This window comes from Theropithecus gelada, chromosome 6 (genome assembly GCF_003255815.1).
Source record: "Theropithecus gelada isolate Dixy chromosome 6, Tgel_1.0, whole genome shotgun sequence".
NCBI lineage: Eukaryota > Metazoa > Chordata > Mammalia > Primates > Cercopithecidae > Theropithecus > Theropithecus gelada.
The window spans coordinates 136,975,147-136,986,646 of NC_037673.1; positions in this window are offsets into that span (position 1 = coordinate 136,975,147).

Here is an 11,500-nt window from a genome sequence, read left to right on the forward strand (position 1 = left end):
GGCTTGACAATTCACTAGAACAGCTCGCAGAACTCAAGTACGTGCTACACTTACTGTGTCTGACACTAATTCTCTGACACCAGCGGAGTGTCCTATGATTCAATTCAACTCTGACACTAACTACTTGGAGTTAGTGTCAAGTCCCATGAGTTAAAATACAAGGTCCCCAACAAGACTGCCCTTAATTCAAATGCCAGCTGCAAGTGGGATCGCCAGGCTACTCACACGATTGTCTGACTTGGCTACAAATTCAGGGGTTTCCCATGACGCCACCCCAGATTCAGTAATTCACTTGAATGACTCACAGAACTCAAAAAAGTGCTTACTTACTATTACCTTTTTATTATAAAGGACACAAATGAATAGTCATATGAAGAAGAATAAAGGGAAAGGTTTGGAAAGGTCTTAGGTGCAGGCGCTTCTGTCCCTGTGGAGTCAGGGTTCATCACCCTCTTGGTATTTCAGTGTCTTCACTAATCGGAAAACTCCCTGAGATTCATTGTCCAGAGTTTTCATTAAGGTTTCATTATGCAGGCATAATAGAGTAAATCACTGGCCACATGATTGAACTCAACTCCAGCCCCATTCCCCTCCCTGAAGTCAGAGGGAGAGACTAAGAATTCCAACCCTCTAGTCACATGGATGGTCTTCTCCATCTCATAGTCATCTAGAGGCCCTACCAAGCATCACCTTGCAGAACAGTTATTCTGGTGGCCTTGAACTGACCCAGTTCTCTCTTTTTTTGCTTATAGTTTTCAAAAATAACTAGAATATTCTGTGAATGCAACATCCAATGATAAGGAGTGACTGACTGGAACAGCCTGGGCTCTGTTCCAGTCCCTCCTAGAAACAGGATGTCCTTCAACACTTTAGCCCAGCATGTCATGTTATCCCTGGGGTATAAAGCCTAGGGTGGGCTGCTATCCAGGGTCCCTCAGCTGTGGTGCAAGTGAAGTATGTACAGACAAGGCTTCATCCACCTTGGTAACTTTCCTGAGCCTTGGAAGACCAGCTCAACATGAATCTTAGGCTTCTGCTGTTCTTTGCTGCCTTTCTGTAAGTAATAAATCTACTTCACGTAATTTGTGTGGGGGTGTTCTATCTCAGCAGCCTCAGATAAGTTGGTAACCAGTGCATAATAAACCTGCCTTGCACAACTCATTAGCATAACAGGCTCCTATAATTCTAAAGATTTTTGAAGCTCTGTGCCAGGAACTGGGGATGAAGACCAGACATATTATTTATTATATCACAGGCCACCCCTAGCCTTTTCTGCAAAAGGATCATACCTGTCTGATCATCCACATTTGGTGTAGCATTTATATAACAGATACAGCAATAGCACCAACATGAATATGCCTAATATTTGGAGAAGTCAGTGTGGGGTAGGGATAGAAGGTCTTAAATCCAATTTTGCAATACATTTGGCTATCAGTTTCAGTACAGTATTATAATATTACCAACAATGACTGTATTATATCAAATTGAGTAGATGTAATATGAAATATAAGAGTAATCAGTTTGTTATCATATTCTATGACCAAAATGTCTCACACAGAAAGGCCATCCAGGTGTGCAGGCTTCCATTCAATCTTGTTAAGTTCCAAAAGCAGGTGTGGTCTCAGCAAAATATGGCTTCATCCTTTCAGACATCTGGTATAACCATATCATCCCTTGTTCTGGGCCTCTTTCAAAGTGTTAGCATAATATTGGATTTCCCTAATTGGGTTATTCATTCCATACCCTCCGCTATTATTCTTCCTTCTCTCATTTATACCCAAACTTTTCCACCTTTGGAAGGGAAATTAGGAGAGGCCATTGTGCTAGTCCACATTGTTGGCAACAACAGTAGTTTAGCAAGTGCCTCCCCTTCAGCCCACTCCAATTTATATAGGTTAGGGCTATATAGATATAGGACTAATGGGCTATCTTAGCCACTGGACAATACAGCAGCATTTACTGTCAACTCAAATTTTTCCAGATGGGTTGAGGGCACAACTTAACCTATAGGGTCCTTAGAAATACTGAAATAAAGATTTAAAAGTATAGTTACAATGTCTTGCCTAGGAATTAACTATGCTTCTGGCACCTGCAGATGTATCTCTAGCCCTGGAACCTCTGCATCAGATGACAAAAAAGAAAGTTGAGGTGATGTGGGCAAGAATCATATAGTCATACCAGCACTCTCCCTCAACCCCTCTTCCCTAGATTGCTGAGAAAAATGGAGGAATCTCTCCACTGGGGATTCTCCCTTGGCCCCTCATGGTACATGTGGGCATACCCTCATGAAAACATTTAAACAAGAGCTTCATAAATTTATCCCCTCCCCCATTTTATTTGATATTTAAGTCTTATTTTCTTATTTTATTTGTTTTTTTAGAGACAGGGTCTTGTTTTGCTGCCCAGGCTGGAGTGCAGTGACATGATATCTCACTGCAGCTTTGAACTCTTGTGCTAAAGTGATCCTCCCGCCTCATCCTCCCAAAGTGCTGGGATTATAGGCATAAGCCACTGCACCCTCACCCACCTCATTTTAGACAATGAATGTTTCAATTGCTCACTCCAATTCTCTATTAAATTGCTACTCTGAGGATGACAATGCAATGTGATATGTCTGTTTGATGTGATATCTCTTTGTCCACTGTTGGACACCATGGACTGTAAAGTGTGACTCCTGGTTTGAAGAAATGTAACTTGGTGGCCCAAATTAGTACAGTATCTTTTGTTCCAATAATTTAATAGTATTTTCAGCATTTGTATCTACCACTGGGTGTGCAAAACCCAGTCCAAAGTAAGTGTCTATTCCTGGCCGGGTGCAGTGGCTCACGCCCGTAATCCCAGCACTTTGGGAGGCCGAGGCAGACGGATCACCTGAGGTCAAAAGTTTGGTACCAGCCTGGTCAACATGGTGAAACCCAGTCTCTATTAAAACTACAAAAGAATTAGTCAGGTGTGGTGGCGGGTGACTGTAACCCCAGTTACTCAGGAGGCTGAGACAGGAGAATCGCTTGAACCCAGGAGGAGGAGGTAGCAGTGAGCTGAGATCACACCACTGCACTCCAGCCTGGGTGACAGACCAAGACTCCATCTCAAAAACAAAAAACAAAAAAAAAAACAAAAAAGCCAAAGTAAGTGTCTATTCCTGTCAGAACCCATTTGTAGCCCCCCAGGGCTGCCAGCATTGGTTCAATGTAATCTATCTACCAGCTATTGTGAGGCCTTGCAACTGGGGAATGTGCCCCAGGACCACCTGCATTCTCTGTCTCTCTTGCTGGCAGACAAAACAGTTCTTGTTGGCATTTTGTACTTCAGAGGGTGCAAGAGGAATATGTCTAGATCTCTACATTGCCACAGTATTCGTAGGTCCACTCATTTCATGGACCCAGGTGGCCACCTCAAGTGAGCACACTAGGAAATTCACTCACTGGTGCCAATCACCTTCCAATCCACGCAAGTGGTTCTTCTATTAGGCATCAGTATGTCCTACTTTAATCTATCCCTCAAATTTCCACAGTGATTTTCCTAGGGGATCCCTTTAAGAAGCCAGTTTTCTATTGCTCTTCAGCCTGACCATATGACCACATCGGTATCCACCACCCATGAGTCAATAAAAACCCAAATGTAGTGGCAAACGGAATGCAATTTAGCCTATAAGCAAAGTTGTTTTTACCTTTTAGCCTTCCAAACAAGATGCTATACATTCACCTTGGAACTGTGATTATGAACCAAGAAGCTCTTTGCTGTTTATAGGACACTCTCCAGGTGGCAATAGAATCTGACAGCTCCAGCCAGGCGCGGTGGCTGAAACCTGTAATCCCAGCACTTCGGGAGGCCGAAGAGGGCAGATCACCTGAGGTCAGTAGTTTGAGACCAACCTGGTCAACATGGGGAAACCCCATCTCTACTAAAAATACAAAAATTAGCCCGGCATGGTGGTGCACACATGTAATCCCAGCTACTCGGGAGGCTGAGGCAGGAGAATCGCTGGAACCTGGGAGACGGAGGTTACAGTGAGCCGAGATTGCCCCACTGCACTCCAGCCTGGGTGACAGGGCGAGGCTCCATCTCAAATAAAATAAAATAAAATAAAATAAAATAAAATAAAATAAAATAATCTGGCAGCTCCTCAGGTGGTTCAAAAGTCAATTCTAGGGAGAAAAGTCTATCTGCTTGGACATATGGTGAGTATCTCCTGGCATTCCCCCAGTAGTATGTTCTGTCACAAACAACTTCCATTTTGTTGTGGAGCTCTTCTGGGCACTTCTCTCCCCCCATTGAATGGTTTCTCCAACATCATCCAAAATGTTATGGGTATTGTATGTTTAAGATTATTTTGTATCTTTCAGTTATAGTGGAAGTTTTACTTAATGTCTGATAGCAAATAAGTAATTTCCCTGCAAATGGGAATTCTCTGGTCCAAAGTCCCAGCAGTTATTGCTAGGTGGCACTCACAGACTTTTGCCATATGCTCCAGCCTATATTTCACACAGGGCTATTGTACAGAGAATCTGTCCCTACTGGCACTTCAGCTTCTATTTTATACTGTTTGAAATTAACAATCTGTGTGACTTGGGCCATCTTATTTGTTCCCATTTTAGCACATTCAATTAATATTGCCCATAGAGTGAAATTTTTTTTTTTTTTTTAAGATGAAGTCTCACTCTGCCACCCAGGCTGAAGTGCAGTGGCGTGATCTTGGCTCACTGCAACCTCTGCCTCCCGGATTCAAGTGATTCTCCTGCCTCAGACTCCTGAGTAGAGCCCGCCACTGTGCCCGGCTAATTTTTGTATTTTTAGTAGAGACAGGGTTTCACAGTTTTGGCCAGCCTGGTCTCAAGCTCCTGACCTCATGATCCACCTGCCTCAGCCTCCCAAAGTGCTGGGATTACAGGCGTGAACCACTGGGCCCAGCCCCAAAGGGCGAATGTATGTGCCTTCTGTTTACAATACTAGGGAGGGGAAATGTTCCCCAGTCAGATACATTCATATATATTCAATATCACAATATCCCCATACTACATTCAACGAAAGAGATGCTATACACATAAAAACTGTTCCAACATACGAATTTTAATCCAAACTTTTTTTCAACTTAGTTTCAGCCTTGCATCCCTGACTGAAGTTTCCACGAGGACTTCACCAACAGATTTTCATTTTATAAATACTAGGTAGAGAAATGTGCCCCATTAAGACATAATGTTCATTCTCTTAAAACATCCATGTATAGGAGCTACAGCCACTTCACATTATCCCTTAATCCCATCCACCCTTGATTTCTATACACTTTTGTTCTAATTGTGGTCTTAGTGAGGACTCACTAGCAGGGTACTATAGTGTATGTGGCTCCTATGTTAAGGAGTCCTAGAAATGTCCCTTTTCCACCCTGACAGTTTTTCTCACTGATGTGCATAAGGCCTTGCGTCTGCAATGGCGGTGGGGGTGTGAGTAGGTGGTGGTTGTGAACCAAAGGATCCTGACCCATTTGTCATCAATCCTTGTACTGATTTGGTTTTGGACTATTGCCCCAGGTGATTCAAGGTAAAGTTCTTGAATTCCTTCAAACAAGGTTAGATAAATCATATTTGTCCACGGCCCTTCGTGTTGGTACAACAGCAAGGCTCCCTTTGGTCCACCTCAACCTCTCAGAGTACTGCTCTAAGACCATTGTTTTGACCCCATTCATGCCAGCTTTATTCCATTTCTTTTTTTGAGACAGAGTCTCATTCTGTTACCCAGGCTGGAGTGCAGTGGCACAATCTTGGATCTATGGTAAAATAATGCTGCCTTCCATATAAGGATGACATAAAGCAGTGTTTCTCAAAGTGTATTCCCTGTGCCAACAGTCTCAGCATCTTCTGATAATTGAATTAAAAGGCAAATTCCAGGCCTCACCATACCTGTTGAATCAGAAACTGGTTTCTGTGTTTTAAGACTTCTAGGAGATTCCAATGGAGTCTAGACTTTGAGAATAACTGTTGATGAGATTAAGTGAGTTAATAATAAGCATTAGGACAGTGCCTGGCACATGCTAAGCAGTATATTCATGAATATTTTTAAGTGAATACAGTAAAATATGGTCAACATGTAGAAAGTTTAATTTAGTCAACAAGATGTTGCCCATGTATTCCCCCAATAAATAAATTCTGCTTAATTACTTGTCCAAAGGCATCAACATGGACTGCCAAACACATCATCATGTGGCTTCTGCCTTCCTTTCCTCCCATTTCTATTATCCAAATACACTAGGTCTCCAACTTTTCTAGTACTCAATATGCGAATTGCTTACGCATGACTCCAAGGCATTGCCTATTCTGTTCCCTCTGCATGGAAACGTCACTCATTCCTTTTCTTCCTTTTTATAAAGAACCTCTTTTCTCTCACTTCCTGCACTTGCAATCTCCTGAATTCCTACATATCCCTCAAAACCCAGCTCCTGTGTCACTTCTGTGATGACCTCACTGCTGTCCAGTAGAGCCAGGCATTTGCTAGGCCTCAACACCTCCCTGTACATCCCACTTATAGTACTTAGAGCAGTTTATAACTGTTTACAGTTTCATTTCCTCTGTTTGAATTTATTAATTGAGGTGAAATTCATGTTACATATAATTAGTCATTTTAAAGTGTAGCCGGGAGTGGTGGCTCACACCTGTAATCCCAGCACTTTCAGAGGCCGAGGCAGGTGGATCACCTGAGGTCAGGAGTTTGAGACCAGTCTAACCAACATGGCCAAACCCCGTCTCTACAAAAATACAAAAAATTAGCCAGGCGTGGTGGCACGCACCTGTAATCCCAGCTACTTGGGAGGCTGAGGCAGGAGAATCGCTTGAACCTGGGAGGTGGAGGTTACAGCGAGCCAACATCGTACCACTGCACTCCAGCCTCTGCGATAGAGCAAAACTGTCTCTCTCTCTCTCACACACACCGCACCCCGCCCCCCCAAAAAAAAAGAAAGAAAAGAAAAAAGAAAAGAAAAATGGCCATGCATGATGGCTCATGCCTGTAATCCCAGCACTTTGAGAGGCCAAGGTGGGCAGATCACCTGAGGTCAGGAATTCAAGACTAACTTGGCCACATGGTGAAACTCCGTCTCTACTAATAATACAAAAATTAGCCAGGTGTGGTGGTGCATGCCTATAATCCAGTTACTTGGGAGACTGAGGCAGAAGAATCACTTAAACCCGGGAGGCAGAGGTTGCAGTGAGCTGAGATATTGCCATTGCACTCCAGCCTGGGCAACAGGAGTGAAATTCTGTTTCAAAAAAAAAAAAAAGGTATGATTCAGTGATATTTACTGTATTCGCACTGTTGTGCAACCATCACTTCTTTCTAGTTTCAAAACTTTTCCATCATGCTCAAAACACATGCCGTAACCATTAAGTAATCACTTCCCATTCCTCCCTCTCCCCTCTCCAGGTGACCACTAAGCAGCTTTCTGTCTTTATGAATTTGCCTATTCTGGATATATTATATAAAAGAAAGCAAACAATAACAACATGTGACTTTTAGCGTTTGGTTTATTTTATTTTATTTTTATTTTTTTTGAGACAGAGCCTCACTCTATCGCCCAGGCTGGAGTGCAGTGATGTGATCTCGGCTCACTGCAACCTCCACCTGACGGGTTCAAGCGATTTTCCTGCCTCAGCCTTCCAAGTAGTTGGGATTACAGGTGCCCATCACCACACTCAGCTAATTTTTGTATTTTTAGTAGAGACAGGATTATACAATGTTGGCCAGTCTGGTCTCAAACTCTTGACCTCAGGTGATCTGCCCGCCTCGGCCTCCCAAAGTGCTGGGATTGCAAGTGTGAGCCACTGTGCCCGGCCAGTGTCTGACTTCTTTTTTTTGTTTTGTTTTTTGAGACGGAGTCTCGCTCTGTCGCCCAGGCTGGAGTGCAGTGGCCAGATCTCAGCTCACTACAAGCTCCGCCTCCCGGGTTTACACCATTCTCCTGCCTCAGCCTCCCGAGTAGCTGGGACTACAGGCGCCCACCACCTCGCCCAGCTAGTTTTTTGTATTTTTTAGTAGAGACAGGGTTTCACCATGTTAGCCAGGATAGTCTTGATCTCCTGACCTTGTGATCCGCCTGTCTCGGCCTCCCAAAGTGCTGGGATTACAGGCTTGAGCCAATGCGCCTGGCCCTGACTTCTTCTACTTAGCATTAGTTTAAGGTTCATCTAAGTTGTGGCATATATCAGTATTCGGGGGTTTTTTTTTTTTTTCTTTGCTGAATAATATTCCATTAAATGTACATTTCACAATTTATTTATCCATCGTCTGTTGATGAACATTTGGGTTATTTTCACGTTTTGGTTATTATGAATACTGCTGCCATAAACATTTGTGTGCAAGTTTGTGTGTAGATACATGTTTTCATTTTTCTTGAGTATATACTAAGGAGTAGAATTGATGGGTCATATGGTAATTATATGTTTAACTTTTTGAGGAACTGCTAGCTGTTTCCAAAGTAGTTGCACCATTTTACATGGAGAGGAGATAGGGAGTTATTGCATAATGGGTATAGAGTTTCTGTTTAGGATGATGAACAACATTGTAAATAGTAACAATGGGGCTGGGCGCAGTGGCTCAAACCTGTAATCCCAGCACTTTGGGAGGTCGAGGCGGGTGGATCACGAGGTCAGGAGATCGAGACCATCCTGGCTAACATGGTGAAACCCCATCTCTACTAAAAATACAAAAAACTAGCCGGGCATGGTGGCGGGCGCCTATAGTCCCAGCTACTTGGAGGCTGAGGTGGGAGAATGGTGTGAACCTGGGAGGCGGAGCTTGCAGTGAGCCGAGATCGCGCCATTGCACCCCAGCCTGGGCGACACAGCAAGACTCTGTCTCAAAAAAAACAAAAAAAAGTAACAATGGTTGCACAATATTGTGAATGCAATTAATATTATACACTTAAAAATGGCCAAAATAGCAACTTCTATTTTAAACAGTAGTCTATAAGGTTTTTTCTATTAATGTTTTTTTTTTTAACGTTTTTGTTAAAAACTAAGACACAAACACACACATTAGCCTCGGCCTACACAGAGTCAAGCTCATCAACATCGTTGCGTACCACCTCCACATCTTGTCCCACTAGAAGGTCTTCAGGGGCCATTAACAAGCATGGAGCTGTCATCTTCATGATAACAATGCCATCTTCTGGAATATACCCTGAAGGACATACCTGAGGCTGTTTTATGGTTAACATTTTTTCTGTGTAAATGAAAGGAATACACTCTAAAATAACAATAAAAAGTATAGTAGGCTGGACTGGGTGGCTCACACCTATAATCCCAGCAGTTTGGGAGGCCAAGGAGGGTGGATCCCTTGAGTCCAGGAGCCCAAGACCAGCCTGGGTTACAAGGTGAAATCCCATCTCTAAAAAAATACAAAAATTAGCTGGGCATGGTGGCATGCACCTGTAGTCTCAGCTACTTGGGAGGCTGAGGTGGGAGGATCATTGGGCCTGGAAGGCAGAGGTTGCAGTGAGCTGAGATTATGCCACTGCACTCTAGCCTGGGCAACAGAGTGTGACCCTGTCTCAAAAAAATAGAGTAAATGCATAAACCGGTAACATAGTCATGTATTACCATTGTCGGATATTATGTACAGTACATAACTGCATGTGCTGTGCTGTACTTTTATACAACTTGCAGAGCAGTAGGTTTGTTTACACCAGCATCACCACAAACACTGAGTAATGCATGCACTATAATGTTACAACAGCTACGATGTCACTGGGCATTAGGGAATTTTTTTTGTTTGTTTTTTTGAGACGGAGTTTCACTCTGTTGCCCAGGCTGGAGTGCAGTGGCAAAATCTCGGCTCACTGTAACCTCCACCTTCCGGGTTCAAGCAATTCTCCTGCCTCAGCCTCCCGAGTAGCTGGGACTACAGGCGCACGCCACCACGCCCAGTTAATTTATTTTGTATTTTAGTAGAAACAGAGTTTCACCATGTTGCCCAGGTTGGTCTCAAACTCCTGAGCTCGGGCAATCTGCCTGCCTCGGCCTCCCAAAGTGCTAGGACTACAGGCATGAGCCACCACACCCGGCTGGGCAATAGGGATTTTTCTGCTCCATTATAATCTAGTGGAACCACCCTTGTTTATACTGCTTAAGTTTAACCGAAACATTATTATGTGGTGCATAACTGTGTATATATTGCCAGAATTAAAATTAAGGCAAAAGATCACAAATCAATAACCTTGCTACACCTTAAGGAACTAGAGAAAGAAGAGCAAACTAAACCAAAGTGAGCAGAAGTTAGGAAATAAAAATTAGAGCATAGATAAATAAAATAAGGAATGGAAAAAATAGAAAATCCGTAAAACCAAGAGTTGGTTCTTTAAAAAGATCAACAAAATTGGCAAACTTTTAGTCTGAGAAAAAAAAGAAAGTACAAATAACTAAAATCAGAAATGAAAGTACCAGCCTGGGCAACATAGACCCCATCTCTACAATTTTTTTTTGTTTATTTAGCCAGGTCTGGTGGCACATATCTGTGGTCCTAACTACTTGGGAGGCTATGGCTGGAGGAATGCTTGAGCCCAGGAGTTCAAGGCTGCACACCACTGCACTCCAGCCTGGGTGACAGAATGAGACCCTGGAAAACAACAAAAAGAGGAAAGAAAGAGAGAGAGAGAGAGAAGAAGGAAGGGAAGGAAAGGAAGGAAAGGAAGGAAGGGAAGGAGGGAGGGAGGGAAGGAAGGAACGGAAGGAAGGGAAGGAGGGAGGCAGGGAGGGAGGGAAGGGAAGGAAAGGAAGGAAGGGAAGGAGGGAGGGAGGGAGGAAGGGAAGGAGAGAAGGAGGGAAGGGGGGAAGGAGGGAAGGAGGGAAGAAGGAAGGTTAAAGTGTAACATTACTACTGACCTTACAGAAATTAAAACGATTGAAAGAAACTATTTTGAACACTGTATGCCAAAAAATTAGATAATCTAGATGAAATAAACAAATTCCTAGGACACACTTATTGCCAAAACTGCCTCAACAACATATTTATAACAAGAGATTGAATCAATAATCAAAAATCTCACAACAAAAAAAAGTTCAAGACCAGATAGCTTCACTGGTGAATTCTACCAAATATTAAAAAGACTTAACACTAATCTTACTTCAACTCTTTCAAAAAATAGAAGAGGAGGAAACTCTTTGTGTTTGTGTGTGTGTATGTGGTTTTTTTTTTTGTTTTTTTTTGTTTTTTTTTTTTTTTGAGACAGAGTCTTGCTCTGTCACACAGGCTGGAGTGCAATGGCACGATCTCGGCTCACTGCAACCTCCGCCTCCTGGGTTCAAGCGATTCTCCTGCCTCAGCCTCCCAAGTAGCTGGGATTACAGGCACCCAGCACCATGCCCAGCTAATTTTTGTATTTTTAGTAGAGATGGGGTTTCACTGTGTTGGTCAGGCTGGTCTCAAACTCCTGACCTCAGGTGATCCATCCTCCTCGGCCTCCCAAAGTGCTGGGATTACAGGCATGAGCCACCACACCTGGCCTAAGGATGCC